The sequence below is a fragment of the Gouania willdenowi genome, chromosome 6, assembly GCF_900634775.1.
Source record: "Gouania willdenowi chromosome 6, fGouWil2.1, whole genome shotgun sequence".
Classification (NCBI taxonomy): domain Eukaryota; kingdom Metazoa; phylum Chordata; class Actinopteri; order Blenniiformes; family Gobiesocidae; genus Gouania; species Gouania willdenowi.
Genome location: NC_041049.1, coordinates 4887364 through 4901862, shown reverse-complemented (window position 1 = coordinate 4901862; position 14499 = coordinate 4887364).

Genomic DNA, 14499 nt, shown 5'->3' with positions numbered 1-14499 from the left:
TAAATTTCTTCCGACCATACAATTGCTGATCAGGAGCTGGTTGTAAGGTGTTAATTGCTTCTCGTAACCCCATGTATACGACACACGATTTAGCCGAGACTCGGCCTGATCCCAAATATACACTCACGAGTGAAATAGGGGCCAGGGAATCTAAGTTTCAGTTTTGAAAAGGAGCGGAGAAAGGGTTCTACATACTGCAGCTTTAAATCCAGGGCTGTAGATGCTTTAACTGTCCAGCAGATGACAGTGTGCTCACAAAAATCCAGGTCCAGATGTCACAGATCTGTACAGTCCATCACAGACATCACTGAGCAGCAGTAGGGTTGTCATTTCCCCCCCTCGGGTGAGTGGGAGGCTGTTGGCTGCGGTTTGTCACAATGTGGACCTGCTGCAGGATGTGATGGACAGGAGAGGACGGCCCTGTGGTCACATTCCTCCACTCCTCCAGTCCAGCCCAAAATATCAGAGCCAATGCGGTTACAGCATCACATGCAGACCTTCTTTCACACGGTCAGAGTTTGACACCTGCTGCTACTGGTGCACGAGCTACTCAGTCAGCATCATCTCTGCTCACATGCATGCACACGCACTATTTCTCAAATGCTGCAATCAGCTTTGTTACAAACTGTTCCCAAAAATCACGTGACTGGCAGGAACAAAGCCAAGAAAACTGAAACTAAACAAACTTTTTTTAGATTGTGACTGTAAATGTGAGCTTAAACTGTCCAAAGCAAATATATATACAAACAAGCTTCTTTTTTTTTTTTAAATACTTAAAGGCACACTGTTGACTTTTTGACCGAAACATTTGACCCATATGAGTTATTTTAAATGATTCCTCAGGCCAATATACAGCGCTGACAGTATCAATGCTCCGAAAGAGGCTTCCCTCTTAAAATACCAACTATGTAAGTTTGGAGGAGACGGACCGTCTTTCACCAGGTCATGTGACCTAGAGAATGCCTGGAGAACGTTTCACTTTACGGCAGTCATGAGTCACAGGCTTGAATATATATACTGTAGTTCCCATGTGACGTCACAACATACGGGAATTTCCCGACCCGGCGCCATTGTTGTGGACAGCTGAAACGAGTTACATCTGTTTACAGCCAAAAGAGCACAATATGGTAGTTTAGTGTTGGGTTAATAGTGCACTAATCACTGCGATAGTTCAGTTAAACATGGATTCTTTAGTAAAGGAAGTCGGCAAGTCAGATCTGTAACAGTAACATGGCGATACTGCTTTTAGTTGTTATGCTGCAAAGAAGTGGAACAAACTCCAGGAAAGCTGAAGTCAGCATCCAATGTGAACATTTTTAAATTAAAGTTAAAGGCACTCTCTAATTCTTTTTTTCTACTCTGTATGACTGAGAGGGATTTTTTTTTTTTTATTGTTGATTTCAAGTTTTTACTGCTGATTTTAAATGTTTTTCTGCTGATTTTAATGTTTTTACTGTTGATTTTACATTTTTAACCTGTCAAATGTTTTAATGTTGCACTTTTTAGTCATGTTTAATCATGAGTTGCCTTGTCTATGAAATGTGCTATACAGATATATTTCCTTGCCTTACAGATCCAAGCTTTCCTTCAGCTGAACAGGGAACCATGGCAACCATTGAATGCCTTTAACCTCATCAAACCAGTGTGAGTTATGTGAATGTAGCACTTCTTTGTGCAATCACTACATCACAGTTCGTTAAACATGTCGACCTCCACAAGTGTGAGTTTAAAGTGATTCTCATTGTCATGGTATTGAACACCAAACGTCTAGATTAGATGTGTAGTGAGTGATGTGAGAGTATGAGATGTTCAATGCAGAACCAAAACATTGCATTCTAATGTAGATTAGATGTAGCTATTATCACATTCCTATTATTGACTGAGTGTATAGTGTAGGTGTGCACTATACCAATATTATCCATATTTGTGTTGTTTTGGTCTGTGTCGGCAGCAGCAGGCGGAGCTCTTATTTTAACCCAGACATCCATCAGGATTTACCGGTGCAGCTGGCAGTGGTGAGGTCATCAGTAGTCTTAAATTGAGCTTGTTAGTTGGAAGTGGTCAGGAGGCAATGTGCCCCCTTAACCGCTGTGAATGCCATCATTATGCCGAGTACAGACTGGTAGTTTGACTGGGACGCTCTAGGTCCGGAGTCCATGCCCCTGTATGGTTGTTCCGCAGGCGGAGACTGGCACACATGTTGTTATTTACATTCCACAGCTGGCCAAAGAGAGAGAGAAAAAAAACCCCAAAACAGCTGGCCGTTATTGAGATATTTTAGGACAGATGCCAAAGGTTTGTCATAAAGCAGGTGATTTGTGTGTTTCCACTGCTGAACAGTGTTTGGCTGCTCAAAGTATTTTTAAACTCTTCAGAAAAATTCCTCAGCAGTTATTTACAAGCCTCGAACTAAACGCATCCCGATGCGTTTTTGCTGTTTACGGATATCCGGCGACGTGTTGTTGTTGTAACCTGGAAATGGCCTCGCCTCAGACGTGGAGCAGCGGCCAACCACAGCGCAGCCACAGAGGCCACAGCCCTGAGCCCCGGGGAACCAGAGTGGGCCTGAGCCCTGTCAACATGTCACTTCCGGAGTTTTTTTGCTCCTAGTTTTTCTGTCCGTTATGGGATGCACAAGGAGCAGCCAACGAGCCAATAGAAAAGAGATGAAATATCGTCTTTCAATATACAAACAGTCCTTATGCAGTACAAGGAAATAGATTATCCTTTTGAATAATAACATCAATTACTAAGCGGAAGTCAAGGGAACGTCAAAGCGATCAGCAAACGCCTCTGAAGAAGACTGGCAGTTGACATGTCAAGAGATCAAAGTACATTTCCTGAAAAACAGTTGTCTGAATAAATGAAACCTTAACATTTTTTATTTTATTTTAAAAAGAACAACTTGCTGGAATTATTGGAATTATTACGTGGAAGTCAAAGGAACATCAAAGCGATCAGCAGACCATCCTGACGAAGACTGGCAGTTGACAGTCGAAACATATCAGGAGATCAAAGTAAATTTCTAGAGGAACAATTGTGTGAATAAATGAAACCTTAACACATTATAAAAAGAAGACAAAAAGAACTTGCTGGAATTATTACCCGGAAGTCTAGGAAACATCAAAGCAATCCGCAGACGTCTCTGAAGAAGACTGGCAGTTGATAGTCAAAATATGTCAGAAGATCAAAGTAAATTTCCTGAAAAACGGTAGTCTGAATAAATGTAACCTTAACATGTTATTTTATAAAAAAGACAAAAAGAACTTGCTGGAATTATTACTTGGAAGTCAAGGAAACATTTAAGCGATCAGTAGACCTTCCTGACAAAGACTGGCAGTTTACAGTCAAAATATGTCAGGAGATCAAAGTAAATTTCCTGAAAAACAGTTAACAATAATTTAAACCTTAACATGTTCAAAAATAACTTGCAGGAATTATTATGTAGAAATCAAGGAAATATCAAAGCGGTCAGCAGACGCCTCTGAAGAAGATTGACAGTTGACAGTCAAAACAGGTCAGGAGATTCAAGTAAATTTTCTGAGAAAGGAATGATCATTTATATCAGGAATGGATGTGTGTCCTAACCCATTAATCACTGCAGAGTCTGTAACCACTGATCAGCTGTTATCTTTCGACTTTGCAGGTCTTTGTTATGAATCATCGTGTCACATGTTGCCACCTCTGCATCCCTGTTGACATCAGGTGCTTGTTGAGAGCTCTGCTCCATGATTAAATGTGCTGACAACAACACCGCGGGACAGAAACAGCATCAAAGGGGCCGACAGCATGTGGACCATGGCGCTCCTGCTCTGTGACACTTGGAAATGGCATCAGCATTGTTTTCAGCACCCGCTCTCATCAGGGTGACCTTTCACATGCTGAGGTCACAGCAGAGCTGAGGGACGTGCACTGTCGGATCAGGTAACTCAGACTGAAGCCCTGTGGGGACCATGGACACAGTGACACTCTTAATGTTTCAGATAGGATGGTCAAACGTCCGGTTTTCCCAATGTCCTTGGACACATCTAAGTTACCTCTAATAGTTGCTCTGTCGGAGGAATTCTAACAGTTTCCAAAAGCTAAGATGTTGCTCTTTACAGTAAATACGGTGTAATCATAGGCAGAGTTTGAGTTTGAGCCAACCACAATGTGTGTAGCATATACAATAATGCAAAAATGATTAATAACATAATTGATAATGTTGACTTGAAAAATGCGACGGTTAATGTTGTAAATTCATGATAAAATCAGGCCGGCGGTCACTTTCTGCTTCATTTTTGCTGCAGTACCATAACATGAACTGCTGAGCACAGTGTCGCTTTACCATTTACATTGTCACATAAAATTATGCAACAGAAGAAGAATCAACCTAAAGTCTGAAACGTTTGGGACCATTTCACTGAAAACTTAGTCTACACCTCTGTCCCTCCATATACAAATAAATATCAGCTGTGCAAAAATAATGAAATCATTTCAGCCAGTAACCCCCCCCCCCCAAAAAAAAAAACAAAACAAATTGGAATAGTTAAATAAAACAATAGAAAAATCTTAAGTCATAATTATGAGATACTGTTATAATCATGAGATACCATCTCATAATTATGACTAAGTGTTTTTGTTTTATTATATATATCTCATAATTATCGCTTAGTATCTCAAAATAAGTTAGTATCTCGTAATTAGGACATAGTATCTAATATTTGTTAGATAGTTTTTATAATTGTGATTTAGTGTATCATAATTAGATTTAGGAATTCATTATTATTATTATCACTAACTAACTTTTGCTAGTTTACTGTCGTAAATGGGCTTCCATACGCATCACTTTTTCAATATCGTTGGAATAACTGATACTACAGATGTCAAGCAATATTACAATTTATGGCTTCATTTGATGAGAGTGTTGTATACGTGGGACCAATCATCCTCTACAGATTTAAGTAAGTTTTATTATACACTGCAAAGTTTCATTGATTGGTTTCAAACCTTGTGCTGCAATGCAGAGAGAATACAGTAAAGATGAAGACAGGCTGTCGTACTGACTGTTTGACACCAGAGGGCGATGTGCTCACTTTGATGTGATCACAGCTGATCATGGAGGCTGAGTTGGCCCTGCTTCACTCATCCAGTCTCACACACTGACTGATCTGCTGACAAACACATCCTGTTGTTAAAGTCAAGTTACACTTATTTTGAAAGTGCATTAACCAGGTTATGACGATGCTTATCTAAACACTGTCCAGTAACTACAGTGGGAAACCATTTCTTTCTGTTTTTCTGATATTTTGGCCACTCCGTTTGTCGTTTTTCTATTTGAACTGTTTGTGGGCAACGATCCATGCCAAAGTGACCACTACTACACATTTCTGGTGTTTTTACAGGTTTAAGCAAATAACTGTCTTCCCAAAAAAAAAAACACACAAGAAACATTCTTCAGGATCACCAATCCCACAATGCAATGCGCGTAACTTTTCCAAAGTTCCAGTCACATGACCGTTTCTCAACAAACGCAATGTTTGGAGTCAAAAACAATCTTGCTAGCAGTAATTTAAACCTTTAACATTCGCTTGTGAGTAAATTATTCCCTTCTTAGTAAGAATTTGATTTATTGATCTACAAGGTTGACACTATGGGTGTGTTGTAAATGTCACACTAACGTACTACTCATACTAAGTCTGACGTCAAAATGAGTATGTAGTGCGTTCACATTAGTTAGTATGAACAGATTGAATATGTGAGAAATACCAGGCTGTATGATGGGCACATTCAGACTCAAAAGCCCCATGATGCATTGCGAGCGGAACGTAAAATCGTCCTGGGTCCAGCTTCAAGCTAAAAATGAAAACAAAAGCATCTCTTATTGTCTTCCATTAGTTTTTAACAAATAGGGCTCTTGTTTTGAAGTGAACCGGAAGTTTTGTCAGTAGCACAATGGAGGATCTACGAAGTTCTCCGAAGTGTCAGAATTAAATGTGTTTACGGAGGTTTTATGGATCAAATGAGCATAGGTTGATATTCTCCAAAATACATCAGCATCACATTTTTAAATCAAAGTTAAAACCACTCTTTCTCTCTACTGAATATGACTGAGAGGGAGATTTTTGGTCATGTTGTTGTTGATGTGCTTGTTGATGATTTTAAATGTTTTTCCTATTGATTTTTAAGCTGTTGAATGTTTTCTGTTGCACTTTTTGATCATGTAAAGTACATTGAGTTGCCTTGTGTATGAAATTCACTGTACAAATACATTTGCTTTGCCTTCTAATTGCTCACTTTCTCTCTTAAAGGGGACATATCATGCTAAATCCACTTTTTTAGCCCTTAAATGCATTTTGTTGTATATTTAGAGTGTTTAGAAGTACAGAAAAGTTCAAATTAGTCTCTTCAGGTGCTCCGAGGATATCTTTATATTCTGTTTTGGTCATATTTTTCAATCTGTTTCGATTTTTCGATTCTCTATTACGTTTTTTGAACAATAACGTCAAAGTATTTGCAGCGGAACTGCCAAATTAGGACATCGACTCCAGGCCCAACACCATTTTTATTTCTCGCTTTTATTTTGTAGTCCACGCTCAAGGATGCCGAAGCTACGAGAGGATAAGTCAAAATGTTTGGTTGTTGGATGTAGTAACCCACATGCTTCATTACACCATTTCCCAGCATCAGAACCTTTTCGAAGTGCCTGGTTGAGTTTTATTTTTCACGGAAATGTACCCACATCTGTGGGTAAGGTCATTTTTGTGTGCACGAAGCACTTCAAGGATGACTGCTTCAGCAACCTCCACCAGTATAAAGAAGGATTTGCCAAAAGACTTTGTCTGATCGAGGGTTCAATTCCTTCTATCTTTGGAGACGATGAACAGAGCACTTCGGTAAGCTGTAAATAACGCTAAAAAGTGTGATGATAAGACGTCCCTGTCATTGTTTTGTTAGCATTAGCAGTTACACCGTCTTCATATGTTAGCGCTGTGTGCTCGTTTTAGATCCTTGATGATATGGCCTACGTGATTTAATTTAAGTCTAAAGTTTTCATTAGTCATTTCATTTTGCCATTTTTGTCTCCGAAAAGACTGTATTAAAATGCATTTTGTGACGTTAGCTTGGCGCTAGCGTTAGCTCGGCGCTAGCGTTGGCCCGGCGCTAGTGTTAGCTCGGCGCTTGTGATAGCTCACTTGTTAACATCCATATGAAGACGTTCTGCAGGTTCATCATCATTTTCTTCTGGCTCGAACATGTAAGGCTGGATGGACAAATCTTCCGTTGTTGACATTTTGTGAATAATGTGTGAATAAAAAGTTTCTGCGCCGCTAAATAATCGTATCTCTACAGGGTGGAGTTGAACCGAGTGTCACCTCTGCAACCTGGAGAGGGAGCGGGGTATGAAGTGTCTCATTTGCATTTAAAGAGACCACACCAAAACGAGTTGCTCTCAAAAGCACATCAGAAAAGGGTAGAAAAGGGGTGGAGCTATAATAATGAGGAATTCAGACCCAAGCATTGCAGTTCCGCTTTATATAGACCACAACTGTATGATTTATATGTAAAAAGGAAGGATTTAAAGGCATATGTCTCCTTTAAAATGTTTACAGAACTTTCAAAGGTGGAGAATCAAGATATTTAGCCTCAGTGTGATTCATTTTTGTTGTTGTAGGTTCCAAATACATCTTGGGAAACTTGGTAGTATACTTCAGTGGTAACATCATCATCCTAACCATAGTTATAGTATATAGTAGACAGTATATACTCATTGAGTTGGTAGTGCATATGTGACATTTGGAACACAGCCTATGTCTTTATCTGTGATGTGTGTTGGAGATCATCACCAGCAGCTTTAGAGGGAACCTTCTAGGGAACTGTTTTATTGCTCCTTTTAAAAGAAAGATCATACTTAATTCTAGAGGTTTAGTCAGGTAATGTCCTGAGCTATCTTTAGAGGATTAACACATCAGTGTTGCCGTCGGTTAGCTGTTGCAAACTTCTATGGCTGAATTTTACTCCTCTGAATAACTAGAATATCCCCTCCATCTCCGCTGCCTGGACGTGCAGTCTCTCTCCTGCCCACTCTGATTGATGCTGTACTTTGGTTAAAAACAACAAAAAAGCCTGGAAAATTGTCATCTTGTCCTAGAAGAATGTATTGCTGAAGTCACAATTTAGGGTCAGTAAAGTGAACCTCAGTGAGAAACACTGCAACGTATCTTTGAACTATTCACTCTACAGTGTTGTTTGTTATCAGTGACTCAGTGCCATTTCTGGCTATTTGCAAATGCATAAGATCCCTTTAGCCACTAGGGGCCCCCAAAGCTGAGCCGTCCTTATAGATCTAGTCAGGTTAAGAGCTACTAGGACTTAGAATGTTCTAAAGAGAGGCTGTAGCAATAGAGAAGTTTACGGGGGAAGGGGGAGCGGGGGAGCATTGACCCTCATTGACCCCATTACAGTTTTATAAAATTGTTTTCTGCTGCATTGATTCTAACATATTACTGTTAGATTCATGCCACAGATGTTAGCTCTACCTCAGGTGTGTTGTATAAATTTTAAGTGAAATGGTCCCAAACTTTTGAGACTTTAGGTTGGTTCTTCTTCTGTTGCGCAATTCTTCTTCACAATGTAAATGGTGAAGCGACACTGTGCCCAGCAGTTCATGTATGGTACTGCAGCAAAAATGAAGCAGAAAGATTTTATCATTAATTTACAACATTAAACAACGTGTCGACGCAAATTTTTGTAGTCAACATTATCAATTGTTACTAATCATTTTTGCATTTTTGTATAAGCCACACACATTGTGGTTGGCATGAATCTTGAGATGGTCTATATATTTAATTCTATTTTTTCTTTTTCCACCTTCTGGCAACAATCTCAAACTCCGCCTATGGCTGTAGCCTTTTAGCTGGTAAACAGAATGTAGGCGAACTAGAGGCCCTCCAACAGTCTGTAGCACGGGGCCCCCACAAAGCTAGGAAAAGCTCTGGTTGCTTTCCAGGACACACAGCATATACAGGACCTTTGATCACCTCTTTAAGGGTTTGGGTTTCATTCTGCGGGGGCCGTGACTAAAATAAACCATCCGATTGTGCAGCGGCTCCATCCAGGATGACTTTGTGTCATTCCTGGCGTTCTGCCCTCCAACCCAGCAGACAAATTGCCTTGATCCTCCTCTGGTTGCCGCCTCTCGCTCACCGTCACACTCACTCACGGCGAGGCCCATGGTGGTCGCATCCTCGGGGGGAGGTGGCCAGGTTTTCATCCTGCCGGCCGTGTGAATGTGAAAAGCAGCGAGCGAATGTGCTGAGAGGATTCCTGTCATTCTCCTGCTCGGTCCCGCTGCCATGGGAGGGTGTTGGGTTCCTGGGAGAGGGAAGAGGAGCCGAGGGAATCGCCAGCACAGTCAGCAGCTGACACCCCTCTGATTATATCTCTTCCTACAGCCATTAAGCAAAGTGAACGACTTTCCAGCATGGCAGACGCACACTGAGGGCCTAACCAGACAAGGACTGATTCAAACACACGTAACGCCTCCTCCTTTAAAGACATCCTCCATCCAAATGACAAACAGTTCACCTGAAAGACACTGTAAGGTTTCCTCTTAGGAGGGAGAGGTGATTTAGAAGCTGCACTCTAAGGGCCTGTACAACGAAGTTGGAGAAGTACAGTATATGTTGATGTCTCTCCGTTAGTGAGATTCACCTCACAAAACATTATCCATCAGAACAGCTGTACTACGAAGCAGGATATAAACATGTTCAGTAGGCAAGTTAATTTCAGACAGACTACGTGCGCGCTCCTGTAACGTGGCGGAGATTGCAGCGTCAGACCAATCACAAACACGGTCATGGAGAAACATTAGTGTAGAGCAACTCACATCACAATTGAGGATAAAATGTATATTTCAGACCAAAGACAACACTGTTGCTGCAGAAAAAACAGAAAGGAAGGAACGCAGGCAGGATACAGCTGACATTGTTAATGTGATAAAGCGTGTGATACAATATTAATCCATGGGATTATAAACGGACAGCGCTCTGATCAGTTTCAATTAATTACAGCACAGACACACACTGGGATGAGAGTGCATTGCTTCACTGTAGTATGTTACTGCTGATGCTGACAGCATAACCAGCATTACATGACAGCGTATGTATGCATACGTGGAGTTTGCGGGGGGACAGGGGCGGCATTGCCCCCCAGTGATCAAAAGTTTTCATTTAAATTTTCCCAAATTCATTTGAAAAATGTCATTCTTAATATAATGTACATAATACACACATATGTTAAGTGCCAAAAACACAGTGACTAGGAAATGATAAAAAATGGTGATATAAAATTCAAAGGTTTACAAAATAAAACCAAGTAAAAAAGTATTAAAGGACCAGTAGCCGATGACATTTGACCCTCCTGCTTCCCGTAGCAGCTCAGAGCCTTGTTAGTTTACAACATGGCGGACACCGTGGGTGATCGTAGACTCATAAGTCTGTTGTTTGTAGTGATGCACTGAGAAAACAAGTGACTGGAACAGAGAATGAGCAAACCCTGCGCTCAGTGCGCGTTTGTCTGGATATAAAGCAGTGGATTGAGCGATTGTTGTGATAATCTACTCGCCCGCCTTTCCGCGACAAAATCAGCCTCCACCGGCCACGGGAGCATATAGACAATCAGCGAAGGCAGAGTTACGTTGTTAGAGACTTTAAATGATATAATCTACGTTGTTGGACTTTTAAATGCTCTTAATCCATATGGATCCTTTTATTCTCTCCTGCCTGTTGTTTAACTTAGTGATTTACAACTGACAGCAACTCTATCCCTCCATATTAAAGTGTATCTCCCATATTAAAGCACATGTGTCGAGTGTTATATGATTTATCATGTAGAACAAAATAAATAATAACACTGCTTAATTTGAGCAACTTTACTCTCTCATTCTTTAGGTTACAGTAGGTGCTGAATATTTCAAGCTGCATTTTGGATTTATTTTGGCAGGTCCATAATACAGCTTATTACAGTTTGTTACAGAAATGAAAAAATAAAAAATAAAAACAGTTAGATTGGTACATTTCTTTTCATTCCTTATTTGTGAAGTGAAACTCGAGACGTTCTCTCTCTCTATATATATATATATATATAAGGATGTCATTGGTCAATGAACGGATTGCATTTATCCATTAGTAATCTTTCTTTCCTAAACACAGCTGTCAGATCTGCACCAACCAGGATCTTTTAACAATAAACAGGTCATTTTCCAAGAGAACAATAATTTGGTGATTTTTTACGAAAAATCCATACAAATGCCGCAGCATAACATAGGCCGCACTCTATTGGCTGAACCAGACTGATACACCGCTTCGTCCGCTCTTCTTACAGCGAGTCGGATTCTGAGTCAGAATACGGACGCAATCGCCTGTATCCAGGCTGTTCTGATCTTCGCTCCGTCTGTCCGTCCTCCTTACAGAAGCCTCAGAGTCCAGAGCACCAATCAATCCTGAACAAACCTAACGCGATGATGTAATAACTTTATGCTATTACAAACTGGCTGACTTTTAATTCATCCATGCTTCAGCTGCTGCAGTGGGTGCTCTCTCTCTCTCTCTCTCTCTCGCTCTCTCTCTCTGACAACATTTCTCTGCGTCGTTGCTATGACGAGGCAGTGTGCATCATGACAAAATGAGTGATCAGAATGATTCAGTGCGAGCAAAAATGATTTAATGTTAACAATTTTATTGTTCCACCTGGTCTAACGTGACGGAGCTCAATTTTGTGGCGGCATGAAGCTTATAAATCCAGGAAAAATCCACAATTTAGCCGAGTCATTGTTTAAACCGCAGGGTTCAAAGCGTGAGAAAAAAGTAGCGGCTTATAATTACGGTCCACAAGATGATGAAAAAAATACAATAAAGTAACAGAAAAATATGGAAAAATACAAAAAAATACTCCTAAAACACAAAATAACATCAAAAACACACAAAATGAATCGTTCTTTCCTGTATTAATGCTGATTAGTTATAATGCTGAGAAAGTTCCACATCTCTGTTCCACATTATGGAAAATCAAATCGTATAATCCAAGTGTTTAAAACCCAAATGTAGGTGACACACAGAGAGCCATCATCCCGCTCTAATTTCATAGCACGCAGCAGTTTGGGAGGTCGTCAAATCCAAGGTGAGGTAGACGGAGTCAGAATTTGTGATGATGTGTGTGTGTGTGTGTTTTGTGTGAACATTTCTAAAATAGGAGGATCAAATTGTGAGTGGGAACAGCTGATTATCTGACGACTTTGGTCATTGTGTAAATCTTTACTGAATGACTGTGTGTGACAGAAGGGTCATTTCATAAGTGACAAACTGCTGCGTCAGCACTTTTTGCAGAAGAGCAAAATGACTTGTCATTGTTAAATGGTCGACCCTTGTTTCTGTGCAGGTCAGCAGACACAGTGTGCACGTGCACGTGCCCTCAAACACATTTATGTATATACAGGCTTTCCCTCACTGCAGAAAGAGTCGTGTGATCTCTGCCAGCGTCACAACTTTCCAAAATAAAGCAGCAAAGGCAGAGAGCAGAGCTGCTGCAGTTTGGAGCTACTGCTGCTGCTGCTGCTGAATTATACATGAGCTGCTTCAGCAGAGACTGAAGAGCTGCATTCACAGGAGCATCACGACTATTCTAACTACTGTATGTGCACGCTCCTCAAGTCCAGTTCTTTATTACTGCACTCACATTATTATTATTTTTATTTTTACAAATGCAATAGTTTCATATATTAGATAAAGCTTTTTTACATGTATTTTTATGTGCGAGTGTATATATATATATATATTAATATATATAAATGTATAAAATAAATAAGTATATAGTGTATTCACATTAGATAGTATGGAAAGATTGAGTAAGTTAGAAATACACGGATGTATACTATATGGGGAAATTTTTTAAGTATGCACAGTGGGCACACTAGTCATACTCAACTGCCCTATGATGCATTGCGAGCAAATTGTAAAATAGTCCTGGGACATCCCCTTTTCAAAACAAAAGCATTTCTTCTTGTCTTCCATTAGTTTTTTAACACTAAATAGGGCTCTTGTATTGTGGAGGATCTTTGAAAAACTCTGAAATTTTGGAATAAATGTGTTTTTGTGTGTTTTATGGATCAAATGAGCACATGTTGATATTCTACTTGGTCACTTTCTCACTTAAAATGTTTTCAGAACAAAGGTGGAGAATTTAGCCTTAGTGTGCTTCAGGTTTTTGTCGTTGTAGGTTCCAAATGCATCTTGGGAAACTTGGAAGTATACTTCAGTGGGAACGTTCATCACCCTAATCATACTTATAGTATATAGTAGACAGTATATACTCATTGAGTTTGTAGTGCATAGTACTGAGTGTGCCATTTCCACACAGACATTGTAAATGTATCTCCATACCAGCAACCGGTCAAAAATATTTTGGTTAGCTTAACATGTAGCCACACCGGCTGAATAAGGTCAAAGGGTAAAGGGGGCGGGGCTATAATAACGAGACGACTTATGATTTCAAACTGTTTCTTTTGGATCATTAAAGTAATAAAGCAATAAATGATCAGACTAACAATTATCGTGCATCCCTACTGATTGGTCCTTAAAAGTTCTGCTGTTGTTTTGATTGTTTCCTCTCTATTGGTGACTGAATGAATGAATGAAGTTAAAACATTAAGGATAAGATGGTTCCTCTGTGGTAGAGACTGTGATGTCATACCAGAGAAATCCCCTCTCCTCTGCATCCCCGGGTCTCCCCAGCTGTTGTTTTTATAAACCCGACCTTAATCAAACTCTGATTGGAGGAGCTTTGCCTCCTCCCATATCCTGTTACTTACACGTCGCTAATGTGCACAAAAGTTGTTAGCGCAGCCTTTTGCTCAGGTCACGTGTAGCTTTCTGAACGATGCGTGTTATAATTGTTGACCTACAAACTTATATGTTTACCTGCTCCATCCCCTAAAGTCTGTGTCATCTAACCCAGGGGCTCTCAACATTGGGGTCAGGACCCTATTTGGGGTCGTGAGACACTGGGAGGCGGTCACCAGATGCCTTCAAGAAACAGAATATTTTTTGAACAATTAGAGATGCATTTTTGTTTATTTTTACCCTTTCTCTGTAACTACACCAAACTTGCCATATCTTAACCTATTGTTATCACTTTTTCCTGCCATATTTTTGCTCCTTTTGATGCATTTTTGCTACATTACTCCCATTTCTGCCACTTCTCCATCAAATTTCAATGACTTTTCTGCATATTTTTTCTACTTTCAAGACATTTCCTGCACTTATAAACCCTTTCCACCACGTTTCCACCAAATGTTACATATGTTAACCCATTATTGTCACTTTTAACCTTTTTTTTTACCATATTTCAGGCTTATTTTTGCCAATTTAACCACATTCACAATTTGTCATGGCCATTATTAGCCAATTTAAACTAATTGTTCCAACTTTTTAAATTACATTACCCCAACCCCCCACAGCCACT